Source organism: Meleagris gallopavo, chromosome 3 (genome assembly GCF_905368555.1).
Source record: "Meleagris gallopavo chromosome 3, MGAL_WU_HG_1.1, whole genome shotgun sequence".
NCBI lineage: Eukaryota > Metazoa > Chordata > Aves > Galliformes > Phasianidae > Meleagris > Meleagris gallopavo.
This window is the reverse complement of record NC_139406.1, coordinates 62,100,928-62,117,569: the sequence shown is the minus strand read 5'-3', so window position 1 is coordinate 62,117,569 and position 16,642 is coordinate 62,100,928. Positions and strand designations below refer to the sequence as shown.

General features: G+C 39.4%; 1 protein-coding gene across 11 annotated transcripts in view; it reads left to right on the top strand.

Annotated features, from left to right (window-relative positions):
* NCOA2 (nuclear receptor coactivator 2) overlaps nt 1-16,642 on the top strand; it is a 188,560-nt gene that overhangs the window by 86,566 nt on the left and 85,352 nt on the right. For 5 of the 11 annotated variants that reach the window (XM_085221240.1, XM_085221246.1, XM_085221241.1 and 2 more), the window contains one exon: nt 7,848-7,945. The exons of 3 other annotated variants lie outside the window; for them this stretch is intronic. The gene's annotated coding sequence lies outside the window, so the exon portion shown is untranslated. Of the gene's footprint in view, nt 1-5,717; nt 5,737-7,402; nt 7,773-7,847; nt 8,014-16,642 lie in introns of those variants that run through there. 3 more of the 11 variants (XM_085221238.1, XM_085221239.1, XM_019614100.3) reach the window with 3 other exon arrangements.

The window sequence follows — 16,642 nt, the reverse complement described above, 5'->3', positions numbered from 1 at the left end:
ACTCTTCTATAGGATTTAAAAATGAAAAAGAATTGGGGAAAAAAGCCTATCTCAAGAAAAGAAAAAAAAAAAAAGCCATCCAAAAGGGCATGTCAAACATATTCATCAAAAGAATTACTCCAGTTGGACACTAAAACTCCGTTTAATATCTGTTGATGGCCTTGGTTCATTTAAGCTGTATTCTGCCCACACCTGTGAGCCTTTTGTCCGAGAGAACAAATGACCATTCATGAATTTTGTTTTTGCCAAGCTAAGTGTGAAGCCATTTCCAAAACTTGACTGGCTGTCAGTGTGGTAGTCAGTGGCATCTGTGTGGATGTCCCAAAACAATAGCATCCCAAACCACATTTCCCATTGTGCACAATCTGGAGAAAACCAGTCCTTCAGACTTAGAGGATTTCAGCATCCTCTGTAAGTCAGTTGATCAGACCCTATGAGGGAGGCTCAATAGCACTTCGTAAGGGCAGCAGTCGTTCTCTAGATGTTGGACGTGGCCCTGTGTGGCATTGTGCTCCTCCAGAGCAGGTAGTGTGGAAGCACAAAGTGTGTCAGTTCTCTGGCACTTTCTTTGATTATCTATTGGCTTTTGAAACATGGAATGTAACATCATTTACAATTATTTTAGAGATCGTTTCTGTCCTTCTTCACTATAATGCTGTTAAAACTGCAAAATCTTCTCTGTGAGAGAGGCCTTTTTGTCTTAAATGTTGCATATCCCACCCATTTTCCATGTATTACTGGCCAAGAACAAACTGCCCAGAAAAGCTGTGGATGCCCCATCCCTGGAGGCATTCAAGGCCAGGTTGGATAGAGCTCTGGGCAACCTGCTGTAGTGGATAGCACCCCTGCCCACAGCAGAGAATTGGAACTAGATGATCTTTAAGATCTTTTCCAAACCATGCCATTCTGTGAGAAGATGCTGAATGGGAGAAAGGATCTCTTGGTTGGTCTCTTGTCAAAGGGATACTCTGACAACTCAAGGCATATGGTTTATACGATAGTATTTATTGTTACATTATTAACTTGAAACTTTGAAAAGCTGAGGTTTTAAGAACCTCATTTTTCAAAATATATAAATAGAAATCTCATTATTAAGAGTGATCTATGAGATTTCAAGAAATAGTTCTGTGAATTGTGAAGTGTAATAGTGATGTATGTGTGTAGAAGTTATCAGAATGTTACAGTATTATCTACATGTTCTAAATATATCAGATGAAAATGATTGAGCTGTGTGCTGTTTCTGAGCCTTTCCCTTCTGTCATACATATGTACATCCTCTGCAGTCAATTTTACAGAAAACTCAGAGGAAACAAGTTGAGAACTATATTCCTATTTTTGTAGTTTGTTGTGTTGAACTTTTCTCTTAGAGTTAGCAGTAGACTCAAGTCCTGACATATTTCCTTTCTTATCATAGACTTAAATATTCAACTATAAACACCGGGGGTTATTGAGATTGTGTAACATTTTTGTTCAAAATTAGGTCTCTCTTAGACTTTTGTGTCTCGTTTCTACTGTGACTAATTACTTGCATACCTACATTTTGTCCTTTGTTCATATAAAGTGATTATTATCTTTCTTTAGACACATTTGTTAATGCTGACGCTAGTAGAAAACCTGCACTGTTGTGAGAGAGAAGTAATACATCTGCTGAACACGTAACTGTCATGGCTTTAAATATTCCTGAATATTCTACATCAGCGATAGCCGTTATATTAGCATAAGGCTGTTTTTTTTCTCCTTTACTCTCTTAATTTGTAAAAGTTGAAGATACTGAATTTTCATAATATTTCAGTTAAATTTCAGTTTCATCACATCAGCCTCAGCCATTTAGAAACTGTCCTCAAGTTGATTTTATTCCATATTTGATTAATTATTTATTTGCCACTGAAATGAATTCCAGCTACTGATACTTCTCCTTTCACTTTTGTTTTACTCATTAGGCTGCAGTCTTTGGCCCTTGGTTCTCTCATCAAATACTGTTATCTGTGACAATAACTGAGGAATATTTGTGTTTGGGTTCAGTCAAACAGTGTCTCTCTTCCCACAATGCTGTTGATACCAAGAAAAGTTATCACCAGAACAATTAAATTTTTAATAGAAAAGCTATATTTTTTTTGTTTCTCTTCTGCACCATTCTGTATCATCCACTGATGTTCTGGGTACTTAGAAATCTGGCTTTATATCAAAATTTGACATAGCCCTGTTCTAGTAATACAACTGTTACTGCGTACTGAATTCCAAATGATTAAGACGAGGTCAGTCCTCGGTGTTTACTGTTCTTCACTGTTTGCTTTTCATCATTTACACCGACATAGCACTTTCTGACATGTTTGTAAGGTTTAGCTTGAGTGAATGATGAAGCACTGAATTAGCTTATGATTTATTCTCAGATTTGCAATAAGCAGCCGTCCCAGCATTCCAGTTTCTCACATGTGAGGCCAGTTATTCTGGTAGTTTCCCTTCTTCGGTGAGGTCTCTTACAGGGACATGAAACAATTCCAGAATTCTGGGCTTCCTTCTTGCCAATTACAAGAGCTGGCTGCACAAATGCACAGCAATATCTTCATGCCTCTGGAGGCTAGAGGGAGTCTACTGAGCAGAGACAGGACAGAAGATTTTTTGTCTTAGTGGGAAATGTTAGTTTTCTCTTTGGAGAGAAGTCTAGGCACAAAGACTCACGTATTCATCAGCAGACATGGTAGAGTAATTTGCTGTATCTTGAATTAAAGGTAGAGGTCCCACTTGCATTAAACACAACAGCAACTTTCTATTACAAGTAAAACCTCAGGCAGTATATCAAGTCTTGCTGAGTTCACACAGCACTGCTTTTATGGCCAGGTGGAGTGTAATGCTGTACTGCCCTGTCTGGTTAGCAGAGATCGTAACATTTCACCAAATGATTTCTTCTACCTCGATTGAGTCGTAGGATGTCATTTAGAGATGGATTTGTCTCCAGCTGAGACTACAACAAAGAAAACCTACCTTATCCTTGGATGAAATAGTTGGATTTTGTTCCACTATTAAAAGTAAACATTTGTTAGTCTGACTATCGTGTAACTTCTGTCTAACTTAAAATTTCACTTGCTGAATCTTGCCCTATTTTGGTATACAGGTTTAGTGATCCTATTATTATCAGAAATGTTTCCCCTGTAAGTATTTCTGTTCTGTGATTAGGAAACTTTTGATTTCTTGAAATAAAGATATTGAGCTGTGTTTTGAAAATATACTCACTGAAAGCCACAATTTTAGTGTTAAGTAATTTCTTTTAAATAAATAAATAAATAAAAAACTGGGCTTGATAATATAACTTTCTTCCTAAAAAGGGATGATGGGTGTTACTACGCATGTAACATCGTATTAATGCAACCTATTCTCTTCTGTAGTATTTCCATTCTCGTTCTGGTTTTCTCTGCTTGCTCAGCTTCCTGTGTTGAGTTCCTCTTATGTGTTTCCGACATCAGTGGAAGCAGTTGCTGTCTTGAGCTTGTCTCTCTGCGAGGTGAGACCCAACGCCATCAGAAAGCAGCCCTCTGTGTTTAACCCATGGAGAGCACTGGCAAGAACCTCAAGGCAGAGGATCCAGCCCTTTATTAGTTTAGAAGTGGATAAACAGGTCCTAGCCAGGACAGACCATTTCCATTTTTTTGGTCTTTCATATCCCTTCTTAAATAAAGGTAAAGTGTTGAAGCAGCAGAGATCAGTAAAAAATTTGGAAAAAACAAAACAAAACCAATCATTGCTCACTCAGAAAGTACGTAAATAGAGTAATCACACTTGTATTTAAAATATATATATATATTTGCCAACAGACGTGTCCATGCAGAACTTAATTGTTTTATATAGCACATGGCACAATATTGGAGTTCTCCAGTCAAATACTGCAGAAACTTGCACGCTTTGGTTGCTGTATGCACAATTAGAAAATTATGAGAGCCGCAATCCAAAAGCATAAATGTTTTCATACTGCTAAGAGAAGTCAATAGTATTATCTGAGTTACTAAGAGAGAAGGAGGTTCCTGCCTTCCCAAGGTTTCATATGGTCAGAAGTCAGAAAGCACTTAGCAGTGTGCTACTAGTAGGTGTAAGTGCTGCTAATACAGATGCTTGTCAGAAATGACAAGTGCTAAAAATCCCAGTGGAGATGCAATCAATATGATTCCAGTAGGAGTTGGTGGTGTTTGTTGTCTCTCAGGAGAAGGTGCAAAGGTCAGAAAAACTAGATTTTATCTCTCAAACCCTCTTTATTTTAGCTCAGCTGGTAAAAGGAAAATCTACTTTGTGTTCAAGTAGTGGTGGATTAGGAGTTCCTGAACTGGTGAAATTTCTATGTTGTTGACATCTGAGCCAAAAGTTTCCAGTTCTGAATTGAAAATCCTAACATTTATGTTAGTGTTCACACGGAGGAATTTTATGATCTGATATTTGAAAGCCGTATGTTTGCTTCTACATTTATGGGAAGTTAGCATATGAAAAATCATTGCACTGCCTTTATTCCTGAGCTGTAATGTGCACTGTGCTGCCTGGAAGTCAGGCCTCAGCATCTCCGCTTCTCCTTTTCTGTGCCGGTGGAGGCCTTTGCCCTCCCAGCCTTTCTCACAAACAGTACTTGACACGGGCTAGTCAGCTCTCCTAAAAGTCAGTGGCCTCTTGACTCGAATAAAGCCCAGAGTCAGCTCTGTCATCTTTCCAGCGCGTTTTCAAGTGTCTTACTCTTCTGCGGTGCAAACAGCTGCTGTCACTGTAACAGCAATGGCTGCACCTCATTCGGTGCGCTGCATGAGAGGACCAAAGGGCTGATGGAGGCGGGACTAGATTCTCCAGAATGAGGCACAGACACTAAGAGAACAGACTGAAAAGCTTTAAGATGGCTGGGGGCTGCTTTGCCAGGCCTTGCCTCAGGTGCAGGTGTGCTGGGAAAAGTGTGAGCAGCAGGCCCTGGCTCTGTCATGGTGCATTCTCATCTCTCACTCTTGATTCACTCTTCTGCAGAGGAAAGAAGGGACGAAAAAAGAACACAAGTTCAAGAAAACTTTTATTAAATGTGTGTAATGGAATCAGTTTTCTCCTTATCAGTTTCAACTTTTTTACTGTGTTAAAATAGAAATTGTGAATTTTGTAGTGAAAGAACAGCTTTCCCGTGTCTACTGCAAAACCACTTGTGTTTGGGCAAACAAATTATATATTAATGAAATATATTTCCTAGTGAAAACTTCAGCTGAACCTCTGCTGCATATAAAATGTTTGTCTTGCAGGAGAAATCTGTGGTGCCAGAATTTGTTTTAAAGGTCACCTCCTCAATCCCAAGTAATTTGTTGGATTAATTCCTGTGAAACTGTTGAAAAGGAGACACCGATTCTGAGTTTTCCACTGAAAGTGTTTATTCACTGGTTGATAAAACCAAGAGCCTTTCCTCATTCTCAGCTGCATGTTTCATTATTTATACACAGACTGGTGTTTTCTAACAGGACTATTTTTCACTTGCTTGTTCTTTCTTGTTTTGTCTAGAATCAGTCTCTGTACCACAGTGCCGTACTCCCTAATCTCCGCTCATTTTATCTATACTCAGTTGTTCACTAAGCAATCTTTTTCCTAATATCTGTGTACTTCTTTCAAGTCTTTCCTTCCCTAATCTGGCCATTGCTGTGTTTGGGCTCACATATTGCATTGGCTTTCAATTTTTATTTTAGGTTTCCTGAAAATATTAGCAGTAGATTTTCTTCCCTGGTACCTTGACTGGTATGTTCCCACTTTTTATATTTTTCTTAAATTATACTTCTCAAGCAAAGTGTTCTGTGTATGTCCTTTGGAAAGCTCATTTTGCTTCTAGTGTTTGTCTATTAATTAATTTTCTTGAATATCAAGTTTCTGTGTGTAATCTTCACTTTTCCACATATTTGCTGTTATTGTTTTTTGTTGTTGTTGCTCTACTGTTAAATGTAACTCAAAATAATATTCATTTTATTTACCTTTTACATTGCAGCACTTTGAATTATAAGGATATCCTAAGAAATAAGTGAAAAAATTAATACTCAGTTTACTGTGCACGTGTATATGTTTGGTGAATATAGGGTATTATATAGTCTCCTTATTGAATCAGGTTGTTTCTTCCTGGACCTAAGGTCTTTCCCACGGATCATATCTGAAGCACAGAAGAAGGAAAAGTAGAAAAAAAGGATTTACTCCATTGCAGAAAGGGATCTCATTCCACTTCCATTTCCAGCTCCTGTGCCCCAGAAAAGTCATCCTTCTGTTTGGTCAGTCCTGAAGCAGGGTTTCTTTGGAGCTTTGAGTTGTCCTTTGGGAGATAAATAAACAGAAAAGGTGAAGGGGCAAAGCACAGAATAATCGTTATTTCTTCATGACATCCACCTTATTCTCTTAAGAGTACAACCACAGTCTCCAACACTAACCTTCTCAGTGTTTGGTAAAACCAGTTTATAATCAGTCTTGTATTTAAGGAGAATAATGTGGGATAATGGGAGATGATGGAAGTAGGAGGAAAAAAGAAAATAATTGTTTCCTTATTAAGAACTGAAAAGAGTAGGTGCAAAGCTGCAAAACTTGTTTTCTGGGCTTGAAAATTTCTTGAAGATTCCCCATCCAGAGCTGTCTTTAACAGTTTGCAAAACCCAGCACTGAAGTAGCAGATGAAAGGCTGCTGGTCTGATCTGTCAGATGTCTGTGCATGTGTTTTCGTCTTTTGTGTAGATACTTTGCCTTTTACAAGCAGGAAACCTCATGAGCAGTTGGGTGCAAACCAACCTGAGACCTGGTGCTCTGTGTCAGAAGGAATGGGAAATCGGAAGCTGAAGAAGCTTAGATGGGTTTCTTCGTTGGGCAGAGCATAAAGAAATGCTTAAGATGCTTGTCAGGATATTGTGTTAAAGCAAGATAAATGATGTTATGTCAAAAAAAAAAAAAAAAGACAACCCCCTTCACAAAACAACAACAACAACATAAAAAGGAAGCAGCTTGGCTGGAGGTCATATTGCATAGGTTATATCTGTTTGTACTTTTTTGCATTTTTATGAGAGTTCAGTGCTGGGAGGAGATAAGCCATAGGATGTCTCTAGGAGAAGAGTGTTATAGCAGAACTCAAATTACAGGCAAAAGAGTAAGTTACAGGGGAAAAGAGTAAATCTAGCGTGCCAGATATTTTGTATTAAGCGAGCTTAATATTCAGTTTCGTCCCATACGACATGTTTATGGCCAGTGCGTGTGCCCCAACAAAGGCGGTGCCTAGAAACATATTTGTTAATTAGTTTTGGTGCAAGAAGTAGAGAGGGCACGTGCATTCCTGCCTCGCATCAGCAGTCCAATCTGCTTGTCAATGGAGAAGGATATAAAAGGATTCCAAGTGTTCCGGGTTCGGGTTTCCTCAGGAGCCGTACCCTGGGAAGCGCAGGTCGGAGGGAGGGAGTCGCTCTGCGATTATCATAAAGCGCTGCTCATGTAGCCCGGTGCCACGTGACTGCAGAAAAGGCATTATCTCAATGAAAAGGAAACTGCTTTTTAGAGCAGCAACAGAACAGAAGCAGGAGGAATTTTCGAGTACTCCACCATGCTGGATTGTCAAAGGGGGATCTCTCTGATCAGCAGTTAAGGAAGGATTAGCGCGGCCAGTTTGTCAGCTGTCATTAGAAGCAGATGACAGAGATGATAAGCTGCTGTGTGCGCACGTCCTCGCTCAGCATGTGCTTTGGTTTACATCGAGACATAACACTGCTTTGGGATAATGGAGAGCTGATATTTTTAAGGCTATAAATTTTCTGGTAATTGTCTTTTTTATATATATAAATTCTTCGTTGTTCTTTTTTTTTTTTTTCTCTTCCATTCTTAATAAAAAGCAAGCGTGGTGGATGGGGGATTTATGTGCATCTTGATCTGAAGACGCAGAAAAGCTAGTGGGATCTGCCTCAGGCTGCAAGGGCTGGAAGACAACAAGGTGTGTTTCCGAAGTGCCGTGACTTCATTGCCATTGCTGCTCTCTTCCTGCACGTCTGTGTGCCCTGGGTGCGTCGGGGCTTTCTGGGTTCCGCTGGGGGTGGGGGTTGTTCTGGGGAGCGGGAGGAACTGCTCATTTCTTCTCGAACAAGGGAGATAAAGATACTGTTTCTAAGTAGAAAATGTAAAGAAATAATGTAAAATTGATTCTCCAGTGTCTGTAGTTTCAGCTCTTTTAAAGGCTACAGGTGTACATGTGATTGCATGTGACAGTTTTATGGGTTTATGTGACTAAATATATCTTAGCGCGCAGGAAATATTTTTGTAAGCAAGTTTTCTGGCGTCCAGAATAATATACAAACCCGTCTGTATTTTCCCACCATCAAGAGGAGGTGGAGCCCACGAGTGCCTTTTTCATTGCAGTAATTACTATTCAGCATTCAGTAATTTCTATGCACATGAAAAAGTACAGAGGAAGTCAGACTGAGAAATTTTTACTTTAAAGCTTTCTCTTTCTGACCACGAGCTTAAGTAGACAAAACACATGGAAACATTAGCAGTTGTTACATAACTTTCTCGATTCTCTAATCTATCGTTTTCTTTACAAGTCTGCGATCCTGCGAACATAATGACATTCAGTTAATCTTCAGACCTCGTATTTATCTCATGGCTGCGCATGTTGATGTCATTGGCTATCGTGGCAGTATTTACTTTTCTTTTAACCTTGGGAGGGCAACGCTTAATATTGCAGACAAATTTAATAATGATATCCCCCGTAAATGTGAGGCGGTTACTCTCAGTAAGGGAAGGCAGTGAGCTGCCTCCCCTACCCAGGAAGTTCTTGAGGCTTGTTTGTTTTATTTCCTTGTCGCACACGGCATTAAGGCCAGCATTGTGCTTCGCCTGTGTAGCAGCAACAGTGATCCTGCACCACAAAAAGTGATAAAACGATGTGTACCAGAGCACTGATTTTGACTTCTGCACGGTTTTGCTCCCTAGGCAAAGGGCTGTCTCGTAAGGCTGGGTAGAACAGGTCAATGCTGCAGTGCTCGGGCAGCCTCCTGAGGGTATGTTTTCCTGGATACGCGTTGCAGTGGTGCTGGTGACTATCACGTGTGGGATCCTTTTAATAATTAATTAAATGCCTACAGGAAATGCCATAGTTTTATTTTATTTAGGACTTTGAAAAACTCATGCTACTTTGAGATAGGAAAGGGAAGGAAAATATTGTGTTTTCCAGAGTAGTGGAGAGTGTGTTTGAAGCTACTTTACTTCATGCTGTGAGGACAGAGACAGAAAGGTAAACAAGCCAGCACTATTTATTTGCTTGTCCTCTCTGCTCTGCTGGGGACGTGAAGTGCAGGACACGGCATGGCAGAGCGCAGGCCCATGGCCTGCAGAGCCTTTGGGCCAGCCTGGCAGCCCTGTGTCTTCCCCCCAGCAAATGTGGGCCCTGCAAGGGCAGTGCAACTTCCCCAGCCTGCCACTTTGTGCCATGCTGTGCTGTGCTGCGTTCCTTCATTTCACTGGGGGAGATCCCACGAGGTAATGGGTGCCAAGGGGCTCTCACTGAAAAGGTTGCACCTAGGTTTTGCAAACATACAGCTGTCTGTATGGTTGTTTCTATTTGCCTGGTGCCTTTTTGGACATATTAAGGGGGAAAATTTTGAATAAAACCAACTTTTTCTGTAGATTGTCCCTTTCAAATGGCTTTATGTTCTCACAAAGCTCAGAAGTTACAGCATTTCCTTTCATAAGTAATTCTTTAAAGCATGGCACATGGCATATATAGAACATCGATCACTATCTTTGAAACCCAAGGAATTTTATTTTATCCTTTGCCCACACTTCACAATTATGCTAGCAGAGTCAAAAAGGTTACATTAGTAATAATCAAAAGATGTTGCTGTCTTTTTCTTTCTCTTCTTTTTCTTTCCTCCAGCTCATTTGTCATCTCTGTAAGGTAAAATTCTTGAATAAGGAAGGAGGGAATGCAGTAATGCATTGTAAAATATACCATGTTATAAGAAAAAACGACGACGACAAAAATTGGTAAATCAGAGCTGGGTGACCACTTTGAAAATGGCATTTCACTCCAGAGGTCTAACCACTCTATTTAATAACAGACGCCACGATGAGGTCAGATCACTGGTTATTTTACTGCAGCACCATTTTATTTATTTACATTAGTAATGGGGGTGGGGAGGAGGGATGAGGACTTGTTAAAAAAGCCTTGATGATCAGTATCTGCATCACTAATAAACTGAACAAATCTCTTAGTGCACTACAGAAGTCTGTCCCTGTCATTATAAAGATGAAGCTGAGCTGAGGGCTGAGGGTGGGTCTATGAGCCAGGCTGACTGAGCTGAGTGCAGGATGAGAACAGAACTGTCAGCTGATGGCTGTGTACCTGTCAGGTCAGCCTGCTGGATTCCTGGTTTGCTTTTCTTGCTCGTACCTGCTTGGCTCCAACAGGCCTGGGAAAATGCCTGAGTTGAACCAAAAATTATTGTTTGCAGATAAAGCTTTTCAAATCTTACTCCTCACATTCATCATCCACTTTGCACGCTGTCCCCAAACAAACTGTAAGATGCTGTAGTGCTCTGTTTTCTCATTCCTGATAGCATAGGCTGTTGTGATTAAGCAACCATAACACAAGATGCCAATAAGAAGTTTCTGTTAGAACTCCATAATAATAAAATTATTTTTGCTGCTTTTCCTGAAGTTTTTTCTGGTTCAGTCCAGTTCTAAATGTGTGGTGCTTTTTGCTTCAGGGCTGTGCATTGCAGCCTTCTGATCCACTGCTTCTATAAATGTAGTGGGTATTTTTTGCTTGCTTTGATTATATTCCAAAATTAAAAATACATGGAATATACACTTATTCTTTCATAGCAGTTGTGATTATTCTTTATCATAAATGGTTTCAACGTTAATGCAAATTAATTTCAGTTTATTTTTACAAAGAGAATGAAATGGATAGTGATGAACAACCAGCTTTAATACTAGAGAACCTTGTTTTCCTTGGGCTGCGGGATGCCAGCACAGTTGTGACAGGCCTGTGGAGTGATTTATGTCCTACAAAAGAGCGAAATAACAGTTTGACATCTTCCTCTAGTAGGCTACGAGGAAAATACAAGCTTCACTGTAGTCGGTGATAAAATTCTGATTTATTTCAATTGAGTCATAATATGCCCCTTTAGAACTCTTCATTTTTTTTCCAGAATGTGATCTCTGTTGTTGAAGGAGCCACAGGCAGGCTCACACAGTTTTGCCTGTAATGCTGGGAGGCTGAAGGTGTGTCTATGGACTAAATAGTAAACGAGGCACCCCTGAATACAGGTTGGGAGAGGAGCGGTGGAATGTCTCAGCCATCAGGGCTCTTGACCCTCCAATTGTCTGAAACAGAGGGAAGGGTCGTTCTGCTGTTGTTCTGCACCTTTCCCCCAAAGCTTCCATAACAGACAAGCCACTAAATAAATTTTAGTCTCTTTCATTTGACTCATGCAGCTGTTTTTATGTAGGTTTTATTTGGACACAGGCTGCATTCCTTTATATGTACTTGTGGATATGAAGCTTATGTCCAGAAGGTTTTACCTCTTACAGCTCCTTGCAGCTAAGTAACAAAAGCAAATAGGTTTTACGAGTTAAGTTTTCTTAGGTGCTTAAAGATGACAGTTAAATTTTCTTCTTCTGTTATTGTTGGTTGCTGTATTTCACTTCAACAAATAGAAGTATACAAATGAAGTCTAATATAGACATGAAATTCAAAGTCATTAGTAATAGTTGTTCTTAATCACAGATCATGATTAACTTATACGTCTACTGAGAACATAGCCACTTAGGGTGTACTGACTGCTGTTAAAAGTTAAACTTTTTATCAAGTTTTATTTCTAATCTAAAACTTAATAAATGTTCACAAGACACTTCTATGTGGCTCTGACATCACTTAGTCTGTTAGTTTGGATTCCTGAGCTCAGTAACAGTGGGCATAGTTAGTGCTCTCAGTGTATGGACAAGAGTTGAACATATATCTGTGCTACAAAAAGAAAATGTACTTCTGCATGTTGGCTGTTGATACAAGTATAAGCACTCAAATACTGCATATGCAATCAACTTAGCATGCACTTTCAAAGTACATATTAACAAGATTGTTCTTTAAATAATTAAAAAAAAAAAGAATTCCAAACTCTTACGCTGCTGCTCCAATGTAAGTGGAGGATACTGCTGTGGATGGGATTCAGGAAGCCCCTGCTGAAGGAGCTTTCTCCCACACAGATACAGGACAGGGCATGGGGCTGAAGCCAGACTGCTGCTTCTCGTGGCAGTGCCACCTGAGACTGCTCCTATCACCAGAGCACCACCTGGTCTGAGGCAAGGAAAGCCACCTTCTGCTGTGAAGGACACTGAATTTTCTTGCTTTAAAGGTATTTCAAAGGCAGAGGCAATGGCTGAGCCAATCACATTATTGGTTGTACTAGATGTATAATTTAAAGAAGTGCTGCAGAGCTCTGAACCTCATGTGGGCTCCAGCTGTATTGCTCCACTGGCAAAGGACACCACCTAACCGTAGGAGGGCTGAGGTGAAAAGAGACCTCTGGGTCCAACTGGTCCAACACTGACTCAAGTAGGGACACCCTGAGTGAAGGCCTCAGACCCACGTTCAGACACAAAGTCAAATTCACCTCATAGGAAGCTGTTCCTATGTCTATAGCTACTTGTGCAGCTGAGGACAAGAATATATTTAAATTGAATACGGATGCATTTGACTTTGGTTCGCTATTAATTTCATATTTTCTTATATGTTGTGCAACTAAATACATGCTTATGAGAGCATCTCAATAAATATTTTAGAAAGAACTGTATGAGCACCTGGATGTACCTTGTAGGAATGCATAGAATGGGTTATTCATTAATCATGATAACATCAAAATATGTATAAGTATTGTAGGGAACATTTTTAGCTATGCTTCCTGCAAAGCACATTTTTAATGAAATGATTGGCATTTAGCACCTTGGCATTCAGGCCAGGAATGACCTGAACTTTCATCATGCTTTCTAGGAGCAAGTGGTGGGGTAGAAGACCAAACCAAACTCTACTGTTGCAACTAAGTGCAAGTCAGAGCCATGAATTTAATTTTTGATTAGGCACAAGAAGTTACGCATAGATCTGGACTTTTAAACTGCAGTGAAAATTTCAGTAAGATGTATATTCAGTAAAGAATCAAGGAACATGATTTTGATGACCAGATTAGAGCTGTGAATGGTGGGCTGCAGAATAAGGATCTCTTGCTGAAGCTCCAGCAAGCTTGTGTTATATGTGTCTGATTGACAGCTCTTGAGTGATGTAGCCATGCAGAGATGCTAAGCTGATCCCAGTGACTGAGAGGACTACTATATGAAGTCACTGAATTTGAGGTTGATAAGTGATAGAACTCAGATTTCAGTATAATGGGATGGATAATTTTATATAATATCCTGTACAACTGATACGGAAATGTTTCTGTCTCAGCTTCTGCTTTTCACTTTCTACCCTTACAGAACACAGTTTTTTGAGCTTTTTATTAATGGGATGTGCTTATCTAAAGTAAACAGGCTGCTATTTGACAGGTATCTTGGGTTAAATCCTAATATAGGCATCCATGTGACGTGGAGATGCATAAATGCCTTTGCCTTTGTCTGTTGTGATCAAGTTTTTCTCACCATTAAGATAGGCATCATGAAAATCACACCTAACTGTATAAGCTGCTGGTAGCATAAGTCATGCATACATGCACATCAGTAGTATTTGTGAGACTGCAAAAATGTACCTGGGTTTGAATTTTCACACAGCGGCTTAAATTTGTGAGAGAGCCATAGGTTCAATCTTTTCCTGTTCGTTTTTTCCCCCATTTGCTGCTTCATCGTTTTTTGGGGGGAGTGTTGGTATGAGTGTTTAAGTGGACAGATAAGTTTTGAAACGGAGGTTGGCAGAAGGGAGTCTAAACAAGCTTGACTAACTGCTGCAGTAGTGCCTTCAAGTTGAAATGAAGGCAACTTAAACACAAGGTTTCCAATGACATTTTCTGTGATGTTAGGTTTGCTTAATTTATCAGCTGTGGTATTCACAAAGATTCAAACTGTAGTAGATTTAAAATTCTGCATTTCCAAAATAGTTTGTTATGTAAAATTATGAATAGGTGTGAAGTATAAGGAAAAAAATATATTAAACCAGTTGTCCTATGTAAGAATTTTGTCCCTTTTTCAGTGAACATTCTTGCAGTTGTAATACTTTTTTTTTTTTGCAGCTGTTTTTTGATAAGTATCAAATGCAACCTAGAAGATAAAATGGTTTTATAAAGATTAAGACTTTTTTGTTTGATGTTTTGGTTTTTATTTTCCTTATTTACCTTTGCTTTCCTTATTTACAAACCAAAGAATGGAAGAGCGGCTGATGTATATTACAAGTAATGTTTTGGCCCTGTGAGTTTTGTTGTTTTTTGATGTGATGTTTTAATGGAAACTACCGTGGGTTTTAGCTGCTTTTCTTTTATGATCAAGGATCAAAAATCAGAAATAGTTCTTGATAATGAGAGAGGAGTAAAATCTCAAACTTGAAATTATGATGCAGAACCCTGAATGGCTTTTTTTCATAGCACCACATCTGGTAGTACTGGTCAAAAAAATGAAAACTTTTTGAAAGTAGAAATGGAGCAAAACTTTTGTCTGTTAGGTAAAAAGGGTAATTTCTTCCAATGATATTTTACTGTGTTGTCTTATTAAATCTCAGTTTTGCTGTTCCTGAGCATGTAAGAGGTGGCTGACATAGGCTAATCTGTAAGGAGCTCAGTGACTGGCTGTATTAAGAGATCTCACCTATGGGAATGAAGAAGATAGGAGCCATCTTACATTGCTGCTGCTGTCAGCCAGGAGGTTTTGGTGAGGTCTGAAGTGGAACTGCAGATTTCAGAAACCTGTGGTTTTGATTATCTGAGGAAAAAAAAAAAAAAGTGTTAATATTTCAGACTTAGGTGTATTATAAAGAAAGTCGTATTAAATACCAACCTGTAACTCTGAACATCAATGTTAACCATTTATTTGATTGTTACAGCATGTGTTAAAGAGCTACTGCTGCCCATTTGAAGCCTAATGTGTTTATTAGATGGTCTTTGCAGTGGCTTCTTGATGTGTCTCTTAGCTAAAAAATTCATGAGCATTATTGGCTTTCAGTCTGCAAATGGAATATGCCTTCTTGTCACTAATACACCACTCTGAAGTCATTACACAGAAATAAGAGAAAAAATGTTGAGGAAGGAGCCTTCCACTTAAACATTTGTTTATAGTCTGTTATGCCTTTTTGTAGACTGAGCAGAAATACAAGTGGCAAGTGTCAGAGCCTGTTCTCTCAGTTCTGTTCTCTTATACATTGGCCCAGTTGTGTTTTCTAGTAAATTATGTTCTAGTGTGTGGAGTCGAAGCATGAAGCAGCGTTTAGTAAATATTACCATAAATCTCATTTTAACGTTGCCTCTACTAGCCTTTCAAATGAATATATATCTTTGAAGAGATGAGTGTATTTTCAGATAGAAAAGGCTACAACCAGATTAACCACGGGTGCAGATCAGGTTTTAATACAAACCCTTTAAGGATAACCATTCAGTTTTTCAAGTTACTACTGCTATCTTTGTCACAGAAACTCTTCTGTTTTCACTTTGTACTGTGTGACTGTTGTAGAGTGATGATTGTAGGCAGTTTCATCTGCAGTGAAAGTAGAGATGGAGTTTCAGGAAAACAAAAGGATGTACTTCTGGATAAATTACTTAGGATTTTCAGTATGAGGTTAACCTTGCCAACTTAGGTCCTGGCCATCTTGCTTATTTTGGCAGAATGGACTTCTTTCTCTTGTGGCATGTCCCAGTTCCATGTGCTGAGTGATTATGGATGGGTGTAAGAAGCTGACTGTAGAACATGTTGCTTGCTTACACCAAGGTGTGCATGAAGAACAATGGTTCAACATGGCTCTACCCTGTTTTCCCTGTTGAACTTTTTAGTGGTGGATATCTTGCCTTAATTTAACTTTAGCAGACAATGCAATCTTCTTTTTTTCCCCCCTTTTATTTCTCTTGATTTTCATCTCTGTTTTTTTTACTCATTTCCAAAGCCACATGTCTCTGAATTTGTCAGAACAGCACTGCAAGGGACAGTCAGTTCCCAAGGAGTCCAAGCATCCCCAGCCACATGCGGAGCTGCGCAGGCACAGGCGGGCTGCCTCGGCTGGTGGCGATTCTTAAACTTGCTCAGTGGCAAATGGTGGGAATCAAAGCTTATTTCAGACCACCCTCGTGGATTGCTGCTGCTCACAAATAAAACGCTGTCCTTAGGCTACAGTGACCACAGACTCTGGTACAGGGTCTTATCCTATCCTTGACAGTGACTTCCTTTTCAGGCCTGGGAAAGTTGCTAGCAAGTGCTTACCATTATGGCCTTCTTCAAAGGAGCTGAAAATTACAGCATATACCAGTGTTAAATAGTTTCAGGTTGAAGAATGCACTGAATGAAAAAGAGCGTATAAGCAAGAAAAAATGTGAAGAATCACGAGTTGCATGTGACTTCCAACTTTGCTGTGGCTTATACCAAAATTAGTGATACACAGAGAGCATCAGTAATATTGAAACTGAGACTGAAAGCTTCTAATCATGAGAACTGAAAAGAAAAAAATAAT